The sequence below is a fragment of the Dendrobates tinctorius genome, unplaced genomic scaffold (assembly GCF_039654945.1).
Source record: "Dendrobates tinctorius isolate UK_male_01 unplaced genomic scaffold, ASM3965494v1 ptg000455l, whole genome shotgun sequence".
Lineage (NCBI taxonomy): Eukaryota > Metazoa > Chordata > Amphibia > Anura > Dendrobatidae > Dendrobates > Dendrobates tinctorius.
Genome location: NW_027362117.1, coordinates 3641613 through 3660602, shown reverse-complemented (window position 1 = coordinate 3660602; position 18990 = coordinate 3641613). Strand labels below are relative to the sequence as shown.

The 18990-nt window shown below is 45.9% G+C and overlaps 1 long non-coding RNA gene across 3 annotated transcripts in view; it reads left to right on the top strand.

The window, feature by feature from the left end:
• Nucleotides 1-12643, top strand: part of LOC141077496 (uncharacterized) — a 182184-nt gene extending 169541 nt beyond the window's left edge. For all 3 annotated transcript variants that reach the window (XR_012227578.1, XR_012227579.1, XR_012227577.1), the window contains one exon: nt 12017-12643. This is a non-coding gene — a long non-coding RNA (uncharacterized lncRNA). The remainder of the gene's footprint in view (nt 1-12016) is intronic.
• The last annotated feature ends 6347 nt before the right edge of the window (nt 12644-18990 follow it).

Here is an 18990-nt window from a genome sequence, read left to right as displayed (position 1 = left end):
GCACCCAGAACACAGGGCGGAACAGAGGACCTGAGTACAGTGAACAGCCTGGCAGAGACACAGACGTCCCAGCCAGGAAGCACAACAATAATCAGGCACCTCCCATAGGGCCTGATATAGCACATGACCATGACAGGTTCCGGGTCAGATCCTAGCCAGAAAGCACATGACGACTACAGCTTCCAGGTCAGGTCCTCCATTACCACAGAGGGGACCGACCCGGAGACAGCCCTGACAGGATTGCGCAAGCGCGACATGGAGGAGGAGCCCCGGGGACGAGAGCTGCGCATGCGCACCCGACGGGAGCCCCCGAGGGACCGCCGTACCGGAGGGAATGACGTTGGGACCGAAGCCCCACCTCCTGGTGAGCGTGGCATAACAGTCTGTACAGGGGAGGTCTGATCTGCATACAGAGATGGGTGTGGTGACGAAACATCATTTAATCTTTATTATGCCACACATATACTTTCAGTATGCCAAGAGACATAGACTATTGTTCATATGAATCTCAACATTGACTCTTGACTTGATGTGTTTTTTTTTCTTTGGGTCAAGACACAGAGGTCATGGTTCATATAAGCCTAAAGATCAACTCTTAAATTGATTATTGTGTTGTTATCCTTGGAGGACAGGGACACAGGGTCATTGAACAATTGATTTTGCTAATATGTTGATTACCCATTGTATAAGTCCAGGTAGCTTGTTGACCTGCAAACAATGAAGGACAAACTATGCAGATTGATTAAATACTGAAAGAATGAGAGTTAATCTCATCCCACCTCCCCCTTAACTTGTGAATGATGGTCTGTAGGACAGTTGTGAACTATAAGGGTAAGTTCACACTAGCCTTTTTTTCTACATTAAAATCTGATCTCTTGGCAGGAAAGAAGCTACAGAAAATAGCATGTTTTCCTTGTTTTTTCTTGCATTTCTTGTGCGGTTTTTGCTGTGGTTTTGGCATCCTAGATTTGTCTCTTTTGCATGCTGATAAAGTTTAGTGTTAAAAAAAGTCTTATTCTATAGAATCAGGTTTTTGCACGACAAACGCAGGAAAACATGATACCTGCGTTTTTGGTTAGATTTTTAACCATCCATTCATTTCAATGGGTGAAAAACACTGAAAAAACGCTGACAGAAGTGACACGTGCTCTGTTGTGAAAAGAAACATGCAAAGCACAAAATCCTGATGACAAAAAACCAATGTGTGTGCGGGAGATTTCTGAAATCTCATAGGCTTTGCTGGTACTGTAAAACACAGTTGAAAATTAGCATAAAAAAGATGAAAAAACACCTAGTATGAACTTAGCCTTAAAGAGGCATCTGCCTCTGTTTCCCAGAGAGAATCTACAGGATGTCAGCTTAGGGGACCACGGCCCCAGCTGGAGGAATACAGATCTGCTCCATTGACCATTACTGAACCCTAAAAGATGTTTCCAGGTTGGGACAATCAGGTCACCTGGCCACATACCTCACCGTTCGCGGTCATCTTCCTAAGCTTGTCGTTACCTGCTCTCGGTAAGTGCCCGCCAAAAGCCGATCTCATCAGGGGTCTGTAGTCAAGGGGGCTTTTGTCTGGGCATTGTGTCCAGAGGGCTTTTATGGGGTCTGTATATAGGATGGTCTAGCCTGGGATTCTTTATCTAGGGAGGGCTCTGGTCCAAGGTCTGTTTACATGGGATCTGATCTGGGTCTGAATACAGGGTATATGGTCCAGGTTCTGTATATAGGGGTCTGGTCTAGTGTCTACATGTAAAGGGTTTGGTCTGGGTTTGGTTTGAGGACTGTATACAGATGGGTCTGGCTTTGGGTCTATATTTAGGGGGTCTGATCTAGGGTCAATATACAGAAAGACTGGTTTTCGGTCTGTATACAGATGATGTGGTCTGGTGTCTATATCAAGGGGGTCTGGTCTGTGGTCTGTACTTAAATGGTCTGGGGTCTATATCTAGGGGGTCTGGGGTCTGTACATAAATGGTCTGAGGTCTATATCTAGGGGGTCTGGTCTGGGGTCTGTGTTTAGGGCGTCTAATCTGATGCAGTAGAAAGGACCAGAGTCTTCATCTTTATTTCAGGGGTATGTATTCTTCTTGGTGAGCACTAAAGGGGGTCACACAGGTACTTTGTGAATTAATTGCTGTGTCGGGGGAGTTTCCTCCTCATACTGATTACGGAGAACTCTGATTATGAGAGATCTAATGATACATTGCGTTACAATGAAGCTTCAATTTGGAGCCACATAAACGAGTGCATGGGGGGGGAATTGCAATATGAGCGATTGTCTGACATAAACTAATTACAACCTGACTGATTCTGAAAAAGATAAAGCAGCAACAGAGAAAGCGAGCTCCTCCATCCCCTCCAGAAATGTGATCTCCGTTCCCGGCTCCATTACAGTGCTGACATTATACCAGAAAACTGCTCATCATGCAATTCCCTAAAGTGCTGGTGAAAGTAGTTATGAAGGGGAGCAGTATTTTCACATGAGATGATCCTTCTGCACCTCGGAGCGTGTTGTGCGCAGGGAGTAGACGCCAACTCTCTGCACGTTGAGCGTCCGTGTTATTGAGCGCGGCCGGGGAGAAAGATGACGTGAATGATGTGTGTGTATAATATCCGCCATGCAAATGCTCCGCTATAACACCGCTCATAACTTCTCATTTTACCGTAGTGATTACAGATCAATAGTCAGACTCCGCTTCCTCGGCAGATTAATTTACACTATTAGTCTTTCTTGGCGCTGATTTGTCGGTTTCCCCAGGACGCGGAGCCTCAAACACAAAACAAATAGTTCCGGGAAAGCTTTAAATTTCCCCTGAGTGTTTCCTGCTGGTCTCTGATGGAGATGTGAACGTCTAGCGCCCAGTACGAAAAATCCTCCGAAAACACAGACCTGGAGCCGCGGCTTACGCCTGGCCAAAGAACCGCAATCCCGCTGCTGCATCGCGAGAGCATAATGTGACCGCACTCCTAATATTCATGTGTCGCGATTGCAGCAACTTGGAGCAAAACCCCATTCACTTACATCATTAATTTTTGTTCACACGGCATCTAGCAAAGTCCCTGGGAATACGGGGTAACCACCAATATGGTGGCTATTTGTCACCGGGGAGCTAATTTTATGCCCACAAGCCACTTTTTAAAGGACAGGGGACTTTATGCATCAAATGGCCAAGTTCTCAAAAAAATATGACATAGTTGTCATGGGAGATTTCAACTATCCAGATATTTGTTGGGAATCTCTCTCAGGCAAAACTAACAGGTCAAGGAAATTCTTATCCTCTCTTGCTGACAACTTTATCTTCCAAAAGGTAAGGGAGAAAACAAGGGGAACTGCTACCTTGGATCTAATCCTTATAAACAGGGAGGAAATGGTTAAGGAGGTAAAAGTGGCTGGGACCCTAGGAGGTAGCGACCATGCTATTTTAGAATTTTGGATAACTAGAGGAGGAAGACCTGTGAAGACTCAGACGTCAAGGTTAGATTTCAGAAAGGCAGATTTTAAGGGATTCAGAAAGAGAATTGGAGGGATCCAATGGCTGGATATCCTTAAAGACAAAAATGTCCAGGAAGGATGGGAAATCTTGAAAAATGAAATTCTCAAAGCACAATTGTTAACAATTCCGAAAAGACGGAAGAATAGGAAGCATTTAAGGAAACCAGGATGGATGAACACAGAACTTAAGCACATGCTAAAAAGGAAGAAAAAAATGTTTATAAAATGGAAAGAGGGAGGCATATCTAAAGGAGAATATAATGCTGTCTGCAGAACCTGCAGGGCACAAATCAGATTAGCTAAAGCTGACAATGAATTGAGGCTTGCAAGAGATGTCAAAAGCAATAATAAAGGATTTTGGGGATATGTCAAAAGTAAAAGAAAAGTCAAAGATGCTATAGGATTTTTACAGGATGAAAATGATGAAATGGTAAGACAGGATGTTGAGAAGGCCGAACTTTTAAATTCCTATTTTGCATCTGTTTTCTCTCAGAAAGGAAATGTAACATCAACTGTTCTTCACTGTCCTATGAAGGGATGCAGCAGCAAAAAAGGCAAATGCAATTCTAGGATGTATTAACAGAAGCACACAGTCTAGATCACGTGAAGTCATTATTGCCCTGTACTCCTCTTTGGTCAGACCTCATCTGGAATACTGTGTCCAGTTTTGGGCGCCACATTTTAAAAAAGACATCAACAACCTGGAGCAAGTTCAGAAAAGAGCGACCAGAATGGTGACCGGTCTGCAAACCCTGTCTTATGAGGAAAGGTTGCATGATTTGGGAATGTTTAGCTTGCAGTAGAGAAGACTGAGAGGAGACTTAATAGCCTTCTACAAATATCTCAAGGGCTGTCACATTGTAGAAGGATCAACTTTATTCTCATTTGCACAAGGAAAGACTAGAAGCAATGGGATGAAACTGAATGGGAGGAGACACAGATTAGATATTAGAAAAAACTTTTTGACAGTTAGAGTGATCAATGAGTGGAACAGGCTGCCACGAGAAGTGGTGAGTTCTCCTTCAATAGATGTCTTCAAATAGAGGCTGGACAGACGTCTGTCTGGGATGATTTAGTGAATCCTACTTTGAGTAGGGGGTTGGACCAGATGGCCCAGGAGGTCCCTTCCAACTCTATGTTTCTATGAACACTCTATGAAGATAGAGAACGAAGAAAGTGCAGCCCCATAGACGATGAACGGAACGGTGCTGCGCATGCCCCACAATAGCTCTACAGGGACAAAGCCTCGTTATCCAGATGGCAAAAAAAAAGATAGCACAAGTAATGTCACTGATTGCCGGGACCCTCACAAATCCCAAGATATCAGCCACATATACAATGGACAGAGTGGTGCTGCGCATGCACAACCACAGATCCCTCCGAAAGAGACGTTTCAGAATCCCATTCTCCGAATCAATGGGGAAAGTGCATAGGATAGCGGATAACATGATGATGATTAGGGGTCTGACTGCTGGGACCCCTAGAAACCCCAAGATCTAAGATGTTCACAACTAGATCCGACAGTCCCATAATCAATGAACGGAGAGGTGGGCACATTCCATGGGGAAATTTAAGAATCTTGTTCTCCACATGGGAAATTATGACTAGGATGGGTAACAACTTGCTGATCACTGGGGATCCGACCTCTGGTACCCCTACAAATCCTAAGATCTAAGATGTACCATCAATACACGCCAGAATTAAGTCCTGTATTAGAAATAAAACAAAACACAGTTTTCCATTTTATTTAAAAATGACAAACACAGTTATACTCACCTAACGCCTAATTCCACTGAAGCCCTCGTCTCCTGTAATACAACAAAAATAAAAAACTACTATATCCCTCAACTGTCCAACCTTCTGTCCCATGCTGTAATCCATGTCTGGGGATAAATAGATTCCAACCTAGACGGTGCCAAGATGCGACTGTCCAAGCTGTAAATTACTGGTGAATGAGCTGCTGCGAGCGCAGCATCAGTAACCAGCAGTGACGTCATCGAGGTTACTGCCGGTCGCTGAGGATTAGTTCAATTCCTGTCTGAACTGCGGTGACCTCTGCACATTGAGAAAAGGTCTGCTGTGAACTCAGTGACGTTCTCTCACGGTAAAGAGGTCACTTTTTTAGCAGGCAAAACTCACAACTGTGGGCTGCAATCCTCAGCTGTCTGCTTCAACTTGGCTGGTTCTCAAAATTTGGGGGGAGCCAATGCCGTTTTTTTATTATTTATTTAAATAATTAAAAAATATGGTATAGAGACTACTCTATTCTTGATAATCAGCCATGCTGAAGCAGACAGTTGAGGGTTGCAGCCCCCAGCTGGCAGTTATGTCTGGCTGGTGATAAAAAAGAGGGGAACCCACAGCCTTTTATTTATCTATTTACAGCACAAGCGGTGGTAGATGAATACTCCCATCAGCTGTGCCAGCTCTCACTGTTATTAGCGGTGGCAGGCGTAGGCTGATGGGAGTAATAGTCCCAATCAGCCACTGCCTGCTCTCGCTGTTATCAGTTGAATATAACTCTCAACATTCTCCCCTGCTTGCACCGATCGCCGGCAGAGCATAGAATGATGAGAGCCGTCTTCAGCACCCAGCGCCAGGGAACAGCACTAACTGTACCGCTGCTTCCCAGGTGCTGGTACATGTCACAATGATGACATCCCTGTGTGTCATACGTTTGCTCGTGTGTGGGACGTTTTGAGGGCCGTGCTGCTGTTAAAAAATGGACATGTAAGAGTATTTTGCCCTTGGACACACGGTCCGTGGAAACACACTGATGTGCACAGACCCATTCACTTGAATGTGTGTCTCCAGTATGTGTGAAAACTGTCATCACACTGGACACACCGACATGGGAAAGAGGCCTAAGGCCGGAGTTGCACTACCGTACAATACAGCCAAGTGCTATGTGATAAAACATCCCAGTGTTACTCTATGGGGCAGCTCATATGTGATTATTTTCTGATGCTGAATCGCCATGCAAGAACAATGGCAGCATGCTGCAATTGGCACCGAGACTTGGCCGAGACTCGGTTCACATCATCCGAGTGCGGTGAGATATTTGCCGGCAGAGGAGGAGATGGAGAAATTCTGCTCCGATCCTCCCTGTGTGAGGTAACGGAGCACTGACACTTGGATCACGCTCGCAGCAGATCAGGAGTCGAGGGTCATTAGCATCTCGCAGCCTATGTGATACACTGGTGTGACTCCGGCCTTAGGGTGATCCACGTGAAAAATGTCACAAGCGCCAAACAGCAACATGAATTTCCTACAGCCATTTGACGGATGCAATAATTGCGGCCACTTTGATTGTCACAAACTTTGGCAGAAACAGCTAGAGTTGTGTGAAAAAGTGTTCACCCCTCCTAAAGGGAAAAAGAAATCCAAACCTACAGGGCCCTATGTAACAAAGCTATTGCCCCTCATCATTCACCCCCTTAAAACATAAATTACCTGTAGATTATCATATCGTTGGGAAGCTGAGTTCACATTCCCCAGCCACACCCAGGCTTGATTACTGCCACACCTGTTCTCAATCAAGAAACCACATAAATAGGACCTGCCTGACAAAGTGAAGTAGACCAAAAGATCCTCAAAAGCTAGACATCATGCCGCAATCCAAAGAAATTCTGGAACAAATGAGAAACAAAGTAATTGAGATCTATCAGTCTGGAAAAGGTTATAAAGCAATTTGTAAAGCTTTGGAACTCCAGCAAACCACAGTGAGAGCCATTATCTACAAATGGTGAAAACATGGAACAGTGGTGAACCTTCCCAGGAGTGGCCTGCCAACCAAAACTACCCCAAAAGAAGCACAGCAAGACCTCATCCAAGAGGTCACAAAACACCTCACAACAACATCCAAAGAACTGCAGGCCTCCTTTGCCTTGGATAAGGTCAGTGTTCATGAGTCCACCATAAGAAAGAGACCGGGCAAAAATTTCCTGAATGGCAGAGATCCAAGACAAAAACCACTGCTCAGCTATAAGAACATAGAGGCTTGTCTCAGTTTTGCTAATAAACATCTTGATGATCCCCAAGACTTTTGGGAGAATACTCTGAGGACTGACTAGACAAAAGTTGAACTTTTTTGAAGGTGTATGTCCCATTACATCTGGCGTGGAAGTAACAACATTTCAGAAAAGGAACATCATACCAACAGTAAAATATGGTGGTGGTAGTGTGATGGTTTGGAGCTGTTTTGCTGCTTCAGGACCTGGAAGACTTGCTGTAGTAAATGGAACCATGAATTCTGCTGTCCACCAAAATATCCTGAAGCAGATCTGTTTGTGACCTCAAGCAGAAGAGCATTTGGGTTATACAGCAGGACAAAGATCCAACACACACCAGCAAGTCCACCTCTAAATGGCTTAAGAAAAACAAAATTAAGACTTTGGAGTGGCCTAGTCAAAGTCCTGACATAAATCCGGTTGAGATGCCGTGGCATGACCTTAAAAAGGCGGTTCATGCATGGAAACCTCCAATGTGGCTGAATTACAACAATTCTACAGAGATGAGCGGCCAAAATTCCTCCAGAGCGTTGTAAAAAACTCATTGCCAATTATCACAAACGCTTGATTGCAGTTGTTGCTGCTAAGGGCGGCCCAACCAGTTATTAGGGTTAGGGGGCAATCACTTTTCACACAGGACCCTGTAGGTTTGGATTTCTTTTTCCCTTAATAATAAAGACCTTCATTTATAAACTGCATTTTGTGATTACTTGTGTTATCTTGGTTTGATATTTACATTTGTTTGGTGATGGAAACATTTACATGTGACAAACATGCAACGGAACAGGAAATCAGGAAGGGGGCAAACACTTTTTCAAACAACTGCATAACTAAGCAACACGGTGGCCCCCTCAAAATGGGGGGGGGTTAATGAAACGGAAATGGCTTCTCTAAAGACCTTTTATTCTTCACATCCATTTGTGACCCTCTGAGGTGAGTATTCAGCACGGTGTGTACATAGGGAGCGAGCGTCCTTGATAAAAGAACAGGCGGCTGTGTAGAAATGGAGTAGCACATCTTTTGTGTTCGCTGAAGGACATTCATCACCAATAAGAGAAAATCTCTGAAGTTAACGCCAATAAAACGCTCCTGCGCGAACGGGAGACAAAGCCCATGAGAGTCTGCAGGACCCTGCACACTGTGACTACTGCCATCATCCTTAACCTTCTGGGTTTATTGCCAGCAAAGAGGGAGGGAGGTTCATTGGCAGCCAACATGATGTAGAGAATTACCAGCAACATGTATATAAGCCTTGTAAAATCTCCGACTGTACGACGTGTAAGAGCAGCGCCCATATAACATGGGAGTGTAACTCCCCAGGAACAGATTACATCCCCCGCTATAACATAGGAAATGATAGAAAATGAGGTCACAGTTACAGAGTGCACCAAATATAATGATATATGTACAGCCGGTATAACCTGGGCATCTCCTGTATATAATTATATACTGTATGTACAGCCGGTATAACCTGGGCATCTCCTGTATATAATTATATATGTACAGCCGGTATAACCTGGGCATCTCCTGTATATAATTATATATGTACAGCCGGTATAACCTGGGCATCTCCTGTATATAATTATATACGTGCAGCCGGTATAACCTGGGCATCTCCTGTATATAATTATATACGTACTGCTGGTATAACCTGGGCATCTCCGGTATATAATTATATACGTACAGCCGGTATAACCTGGGAATCTCCGGTATATAATTATATATGTACAGCTGGTATAACCTGGGCATCTCCTGTATATAATTATATATGTACAGCCGGTATAACCTGGGCATCTCCTGTATATTATTATATATGTACAGCTGGTATAACCTGGGCATCTCCTGTATATAATTATATACGTGCAGCCGGTATAACCTGGGCATCTCCTGTATATAACTATATACGTACAGCCGGTATAACCTGGGCATCTCCTGTATATAACTATATATGTACAGCCGGTATAACCTGGGCATCTCCTGTATATAATTATATATGTACAGCCGGTATAACCTGGGCATCTCCTGTATATAATTATATGTACACCTGCTATAACCTGGACATCTCCTGTATATAATTATATACTGTATGTACAGCCGGTATAACCTGGGCATCTCCTGTATATAATTATATACGTGCAGCCGGTATAACCTGGGCATCTCCTGTATATGATTATATATGTACAGCCGGTATAACCTGGGCATCTCCTGTATATGATTATATATGTACAGCCGGTATAACCTGGGCATCTCCTGTATATAATTATATACGTGCAGCCGGTATAACCTGGGCATCTCCTGTATATAATTATATATGTACTGCTGGTATAACCTGGGCATCTCCTGTATATAATTATATATGTACTGCTGGTATAACCTGGGCATCTCCTGTATATAATTATATATGTACAGCCGGTATAACCTGGGCATCTCCTGTATAGAATTATATACGTGCAGCCGGTATAACCTGGGCATCTCCTGTATATAACTATATACGTGCAGCCGGTATAACCTGGGCATCTCCTGTATATAATTATATACGTGCAGCCGGTATAACCTGGGCATCTCTTGTATATAATTATATACGTGCAGCCGGTATAACCTGGGCATCTCCTGTATATAACTATATACGTACAGCCGGTATAACCTGGGCATCTCCTGTATATAATTATATACGTGCAGCCGGTATAACCTGGGCATCTCCTGTATATAATTATACACGTACAGCCGGTATAACCTGGTCATCTCCTGTATATAATTATATACATACAGCCGGTATAACCTGGTCATCTGCTGTATATAATTATATGTACAGCCGGTATAACCTGGGCATCTCCTGTATATAATTATATATGTACAGCCGGTATAACCTGGGCATCTCCTGTATATAATTATATATGTACAGGTGGCATAACCTGGGCATCTCCTGTATATAATTATATACGTGCAGCTGGTATAGCCTGGGCATCTCCTGTATATAATTATATATGTGCAGCCGGTATAACCTGGGCATCTCCTGTATATAATTATATATGTGCAGCCGGTATAACCTGGACATCTCCTGTATAGAATTATATATGTGCAGCCGGTATATCCTGGGCATCTCCTGTATATAATTATATACGTGTAGCTGGTATAGCCTGGGCATCTCCTGTATATAATTATATATGTGCAGCCGGTATAACCTGGGCATCTCCTGTATAGAATTATATATGTGCAGCCGGTATAACCTGGGCATCTCCTGTATAGAATTATATATGTACAGCCGGTATAGCCTGGGCATCTCCTGTATATAATTATATACGTGCAGCTGGTATAACCTGGGCATCTCCTGTATAGAATTATATATGTGCAGCCGGTATAACCTGGGCATCTCCTGTATAGAATTATATATGTACAGCCGGTATAGCCTGGGCATCTCCTGTATATAATTATATATGTGCAGCCGGTATAGCCTGGGCATCTCCTGTATACAGTGGGTCTGGAACAGATTTCTCTTCCTTCTGCCCCTTTCCCCCATTATTACCTGACTTTGCTTCTCTCTATGTTTTGCTTTGATGAGTCATTTTTGATCCCTTCCCATGGTGCATTGTAGGTGATGATGACTCTCCCTTCAGTCACGGCTTTGTGATCGCTCCCTCCATTATTATAGGGGCGCATGCCCTTACTCTATCATTCCTGCCTTGTCAGTGCACCGGCCCCCATGTAATAATGTATGAGCATCAGGGAGTCGAGGCCACGGGACCAAACACAGAAATGCCCCAGTGGGCGCAGGGGACGGCACATTTGCACTCATTTCATTTGAGTTCCCTCACATTACTACCTGGGAAGAATATCAGTATTTTTTACTTTCCTCCTGTGTGTAACACAATGACATTTTAGCTTGGGATGACTTTATGGTGCCTTCCTATAGTCTGGAGGGAAAGTGACCCGCAGGTTCCTCACCCATCTGCACAACACTAGTTTCCTTTTTAGCAGAGCCAAACCTAGACTCAGAGCCATGGTGTCACTCACCTGTCCCGACTCCGGCACCGGGTTTTGCTTCCTTCTCCTATGGCAAGCTTACTCTGTGCTCATCTGCATCAGGTTACTATGGTCGCCTGGCAAGCAACACTGAACTCATCATCCCAGGCCTCGTAAGGCAGGCTCACCCAGCTGCGCACTGCCTACACATCTCTGCTGATCCTGTGCAGTTCACACATTTGGTTACGCTGCATCTGGTGCTTTCATTTTGGCTTCCCGTCAGCCATCCTTCATACTCTGCTGTGCCACATGCCCTCCAGAAGTCCAGCTCTGCTGCATCATCTCCTCCAGTCCATGTTGTTCACACTGAGCAATGGCTTAAAGTCGACACCTCATCATGGAAGCCCATAAAATCTGGGCCCGCGTGGGCTTTGGCAATGGTGGGCAGCTTTCTCGGATGGTTAGTGTGATAGGCTATGTGGATATCATTTTGTGTATATTTCTATTTCGCTGATTTTCATAGTGTTTTTCTTGTTGCCTTGTATGTCTACAGCCTGACTGTATCTTTCGATTGATGACCCCCTGTAGTTCCTTAATCCCCAAGGCTCCTTTGTTCTCCTCTGGGAGGCCTGCAAACCACCCCAACCTATCTGACTACCCCTGGAAACAAGGAGGGGGGTGGGGAGGACAGGAGCTGGTCAAGTCAGACCGTGTGTGCTGATGATCGTGTGAAGATGGCATGTCAGAGTGAAGAAGCATATGGACCCATTTTATCCTCTGTCTGCTGGATTATTGGACTCTCATCTCCTTGGACATTCATCCTGTTACTGAACTGCATTCGTGTTCTGGACTATTCTATGCTCAGCGTGGTGGATTGTTTATGGACCTTTCGGTTTTGCCTGTAATAAAGGTCTTGGGATTGTTCACACTTCCCTCGCTCTGTTGATTGTGTGGTATCGGAGAAGGACCCCATGACAGTTAGTAAGCAGTTTTTGCGAGCATAGACCCCATCCTAGTGATGATAAGCAGCACAGAGGAGGAATATTACCACAATGCGCCAGTTTATCAAAAGACATTTTTTATTAAAATCCCTTGGCATAAACTGCATTACTTCCCCCCGTGTGATGGTGTTACTGTGCGGTATTACGCTGCAGAGCAAATTGAGACTTGCCAAATAAATGCAAATAAAAATAATAAGCGGTTGCGGTTCGAGCTTCGTAAGATTTCTCATCTCTGGCAGGAACCTGGGATTTGTCATTGTGTCTTTGTTCCCTAAGTGACATGATGGGACAAAAGCGCAGAATAATCCTGCTGCCAAGAACGGCTGAGATCTGCAAGACTGGATATTATATGCTACACTGTGAAAACAAGACTGATTGTGGCGGAGGATGAGGCTCCAGCCGTCCCTAAACTACTCCGCGATATATTGCTTTCTGGAGTGTTCTCGCGGCTGAATGGAACTTACATGAAGATGAAAGGCCTCGTGTTCCTGCGTCTTAAAGTCAGGAGGTTGAAAGAAGAATCACAAGGAGCGAAGCTCAGATCACATCGGCTCCGATCTAAAAGTAACCATCAAAGGACATCTCAGTGCGGCGCCATTATTTCCCACCCATTATCACTGAATACGTATAAGGCAAAGGTCAATTGGCGCCATAACACTCCAGGTGACCAGCACGAGATCAACATATAGGGGTCGTTGGAACAGGGGAGGGTCAAAAATGAGATATTTTCATAGTTAAGGTTATTTCTTCTTTATTTCTAAATTACAAACCCATATGTGTAAGTCAAGAGATCAATCAAGTCCACACATCAGAGGATTTCTGCAGAGCTTGTGTGAGCAATAGGATATAGGTTAATGGGCACCATGGTGCTCACCGTCACCTTCACACAACCCATGAATCCTGCCCCTATGTACAAGAATAGAACTACTATAATACTGCCCCTATGTACAAGAATATAACTACTATAATACTGCCCCTATGTACAAGAATATAACTATTATAATACTGATCCTATGTACAAGAATATAACTACTATAATACTGCCCCTATGTACAAGAATATAACTACTATAATACTGCTCCTATGTACAAGAATATAACTACTATAATACTGCCCCTATGTACAAGAATATAACTACTATAATACTGCTCCCTATGTACAAGAATATAACTACTATAATACTGCCCCTATGTACAAGAATATAACTACTATAATACTGCCCCCTATGTACAAGAATATAACTACTATAATACTGCTCCTATGTACAAGAATATAACTACTATAATACTGCCCCTATGTACAAGAATATAACTACTATAATACTGCCCCTATGTACAAGAATATAACTATTATAATACTGATCCTATGTACAAGAATATAACTACTATAATACTGCCCCTATGTACAAGAATATAACTACTATAATACTGCTCCTATGTACAAGAATATAACTACTATAATACTGCCCCTATGTACAAGAATATAACTACTATAATACTGCTCCCTATGTACAAGAATATAACTACTATAATACTGCCCCTATGTACAAGAATATAACTACTATAATACTGCCCCCTATGTACAAGAATATAACTACTATAATACTGCTCCTATGTACAAGAATATAACTACTATAATACTGCCCCCTATGTACAATGTAGGGATGTGACTCGCTCAGGTGCAGCGGGAGACAATCATGAGGCAGGTTCTTCCCAAAGTTCATGAGGTTTATTTGCTCCATAAACCATAAATCAGCGTATCACCAAAATAGCCTCTAGCTTAGGCACAAAAGATCATAAACGTCCGTGGCTTTAGACTCGGACCGAGAGTCTCAGCACATGCTGGGAGGTTTAGTCCTCCCCATATACAACTAATATACATAGGCCAGGGCAATGTCCCGAGCAGCGCTCTATCTGCAGCCGCAGACCCAGGAAGGCTTCTCCTTCCGTAGCACACAGGTCACTCTCTGTAGTGTCCCACCTGGACACATGGAAGTCTGTCCACACTCAGACAGACTCACTCTCACACTCTCACATGTGCCAAACACCTCAATTACATAGCCCTGTAACCACACCCACAGGTGATCACATGGCTATGACATCACTAAAGGTTGTATAAACACACACAGGCTTCCCTGACACAGTGTAACAGAAAAATCAGCAGTACCTCTGCTGATCAATACACCCTGGAGCCTGCATCCCAAGGCCACCCACCTTGAGACCCATAATGGTCATTTAGGACCCTGCTCCTGTTACCACACTGAATGTGCCTGTACACCCGTCCTGGGACACCCACACAGCGTCCCCTAGCTGACATAGTGTAACTACACCACATACCTCCCCCCTCTGTTCAAACTTGTGGTGTTGAACACATGACATCACCCAGGGATCTTGAGACCTGGCACCCATGTCACCTTGCCCTACCAGTCGGGAGGACCATCTCCGTCTGTTTCGGTAGTCATACTGCATATTTACGTTAGGCCTCCCCTGCCCCCAGCGGTCAGTATCTCGGCCTTGGGCTTTGGCCTTCCCGTGAACGTCCATCAGTGTGACCAGACACTCTTTAGTCTCCACCTGTCTGCAGTGCGCTCCGTCACCCGACCTTTCTCTCACTAGCTGACTCTCCCAGTTCGTACGGTCATGAGTCCCACGTCCAGTTGGGCTAACTGGCTGGTCTGAGTCTGACCCTCTGTCGCTACGTCCACCACCGAGTCTCGTGCCTATGTTACTAAGATTAGAACGGCCACTTGCGGACTCTTGACGTTCTTGCCTTCGACTACCTGTCCTTTCATTCCTTGGAGGATCCCTTCGGGTCCTTACACCTTGGGTTGGAGGGGGACGCCACCTGACGTTCTCTATCTGCTCATTCATCTGCAGTCGATCCTGTCTTAGCTGCTCAATCTCCTTCAGGTACGCTACCCGATATTCCAGGAGCATGCGAAGCTTCCCAATGCTTTCCACCGAACCAACCACAATGACAGGAACCATGTCATCTTCAACAGCGACTTGGATTTCAGCAGCAGGTGGGATCCTCACTCTCTTCACACAGGATCGATTCACCATCTCCTGCATCACCTTTCCAAGTCTGCCAACAACTTTCCCCACAAGATTTTTGGGTACCGGAATTATGTCTTCCACAAAGCCCAGCCGACTTTGCGCTTCCCTTGCAAGCTCCAGACGTCGAGCGGCTTTCCTATTACGCTCCACGAGCATCTGTTTCGTGCGGAGACATTGTAGGTGCATCTCCTTCAGGACAGCCACCCTTCTCTCTGTGTCTTCCGTTTCTGCCAGTATCACCAACTGGTTTGTTTCTGGTGCCCAGCTCACACTATAGGCCTTTACTGCCTTTTTAAAGGTCTCATGCACACCTTCGCTGGCACACGCTTCTCGCACGTCTTCGGGTACCTCCATCACACACTTGAAGGTCATGGACTTGCTCTCATCCTGGACAGATGGCTCTGGGTTCCCCACGGACACTTCCCTCAAGGTATCTGCCAAGACCGGGTGACTGTCTTGTGCAGCTCTTGGCTCACCATCCTCCTGAGATTTACAGTCTTCAGGACCCTTTTCCAAGATGGGCTTTGGCAGTTCTGCCTTGCTATCAGTCGGGCACGGCCGCTGTACGTCTTCACCCATCCACTTCTTCTCCTGTAGAAGACCTTTTACTACTCCACTGAGTTCTTGCAGAACTTTATCTTTCTCCTCTGCCAGGTAGCGACGCTCATCCTCTCTCCTGAGAATCTCCTGTTGATGCTTCTCTTGGGCCTCTCTGAGCACCTCCATATCTTCCAACAGGGTCTTGTTCATGGTTTTACACGCTGACAGGTGACCTCTGAGCTCAGAGACTTCCTTCTCCAGCTCATCCACTCTGTGCTCAGCTGCTTGCCTTAGGACTCTTTCCCGTCCACATGTTCTGTTACAGTCTCCTTTATCAGCTGTATCTCACGATCTTGTTCTCTTTTGGCCAGCACGTGTCTCACCACTACCTCTTTAATTATATCATCAAAGGGTACCACTGGGTCAGTCACACCAGTCGAGTGAACCCTCCAGTTACCGTTGAGCACCAATGTGTCTAGTCCAGTAGTCTCATCTCCCAGCCCACCATCTGTCTTATCACGAGATGTCAGGTCCGTCAGTTGGGCAGATGTACTTCTTCCTCTGGTCAGTTCTACCTCTGACCTGTCCATGCCAGGAGCCGTCACTGTTTCAGTGTCTGCTTGCCCCACAGTCGAAGCATCTCCACCGTCCGACCAAACGTCATCAAACAAAAGAAAGTCCCGGCCCCTCTCCCAGGCATAGACTAAGTCCTGTGGTATTCCTCTACCTTGGCACTCACCACCTTTGGTCCCCTCAAACACTACTGTGTCTACTGCATAGTTCACCGTGACCCCGTGTTTACAGCGAACCCTGACGTTTTTCTCGGTCAGAGAGAAAACGAGAGGTGTTCCTGTCAGAGTCACCTGACTCTCTGAGTCCAGCCGACCAAAGGCTCCTTCCCGGTGCAGCATCACTGTACACATCTGTGGCCCATCATTACTACCCGGAAAGGATATTCCACATTCTGAAAAAGACCTGCACATACACTGCGGTACTCCAGACATACCTACTGAGACACCCAGTGCTGTCACTTCTTCACACTTGGCCCCTTTCTGGACCACCACCCCGCTTTGGGTTGCCACCCCAATTTTGGTCACCGCCCCCTTTTGGAACTCCACCCCTTTTTGGGTTACCACTCCAATTTGGGTCACCGCCCCCTTTTGGGACTCCACCCCTTTTTGGGTTACCACTCCAATTTGGGTCACCGCCCCCTTTTGGGTTTCCACCCCTTTTTGGGTTACCACTCCAATTTGGGTCACCGCCCCCTTTTGGGTCACCGCCCCCTTTTGGGTCACCGCCCCCTTTTGGGATTTCCCCATGTCCGTCCTGCAGAACCTCTTAGGCCACAGTTCACACAGTACAGTTTGTCTTTTAACGATACCACACAAGTCTTTGTTGGCACCACCACAGCTCCTGCTGTCACTGATCACCGGCACCTCCGGCTGCTGTTCACACACACACACAGCGGCTGGTGTCACTGCAGCTCCTGCTGCGCCATCTTCGTGGACCCGCCGATCCACCGGAAGCCGCTTGTCACCTTCGTAACCCCGCCGGGTTACTGGAAGCCGCTTGTCACCCTCAAAGATAAAAAAGCCACAAAAGCGCGCCCATAGGGCCTTACCAGTGCAGGTATAATGGGTTATGCAGCAATAATACAGGGTACTCACCCTTAATAGTTGTGTAAAGCCACAACTACTGTATCCGCTTAGTCACATGCAATAAAGCTGCAGCAGGATGGTGTAGACAGACAGCGTCTGCTACCAATGCTCCCAGGGCAGATCCCTTAAAGAAAACACCAGGTCCCTGTGCTGCGAGACCTTCGTGACCCCACTGAGCCACAGCAAGCACCGTCAGGTTTTGCAGAGGAAAAGAAAAAAAAAAACCAAAAACACATGCACAGTCTCTCACATGTCCTGTTCGTGTGCCAATCAGGACGTACCGTCTCCACCTGAGACCGTCCAACACACAGGGCACACCGGGTGCTATTCAGGGAGCCGACCCTCCTCCCAGGGTCTCCCAACACACCGGCCTCACCAGGTCCAGGGGCTCAGCGGATGCTCTTCAGGACATCCGTCTCCGCCTGAGACTGCCCAACACACGCCTCACCAGGTCCAAGGTCATATCACGTGTTCCAGGGATCCGATTCCTCTCCTAGAACCTCCCAACACTGACCCTCCAGGACCTTGCTCACTGACCCTGGTCAGTGCACCACAGACTCCTGTCTGTTACCTGTGTCGGCCACACAGGTTCCTGGACGCCTCTTCTCCTCAGAGGTATCCCACAAATATTAACACAGTCACTTTCTCTGACCTCGGTCAGTATTACTCACGGTTGTCAGACCGTCTGCTCTCCTGACTCAGAATCGCCAGCGCTGCCACACGTGCTTCTGGGAATCGCTGCCCGCAGTCTGTCACCAATTGTAGGGATGTGACTCGCTCAGGTGCAGCGGGAGACAATCATGAGGCAGGTTCTTCCCAAAGTCCATGTGGTTTATTTGCTCCATAAACCATAAATCAGCGTATCACCAAAATAGCCTCTAGCTTAGGCACAAAAGATCATAAACGTCCGTGGCTTTAGACTCGGACTGAGAGTCTCAGCACATGCTGGGAGGTGTAGTCCTCCCCATATACAACTAATATACATAGGCCAGGGCAATGTCCCGAGCAGCGCTCTATCTGCAGCCGCAGACCCAGGAAGGCTTCTCCTTCCGTAGCACACAGGCCACTCTCTGTAGTGTCCCACCTGGACACATGGAAGTCTGTCCACACTCAGACAGACTCACTCTCACATGTGCCAAACACCTCAATTACATAGCCCTGTAACCACACCCAAAGGGGATCACATGGCTATGACATCACTAAAGGTTGCATAGACACACACAGGCTTCCCTGACACAGTGTAACAGAAAAATCAGCAGTACCTCTGCTGAT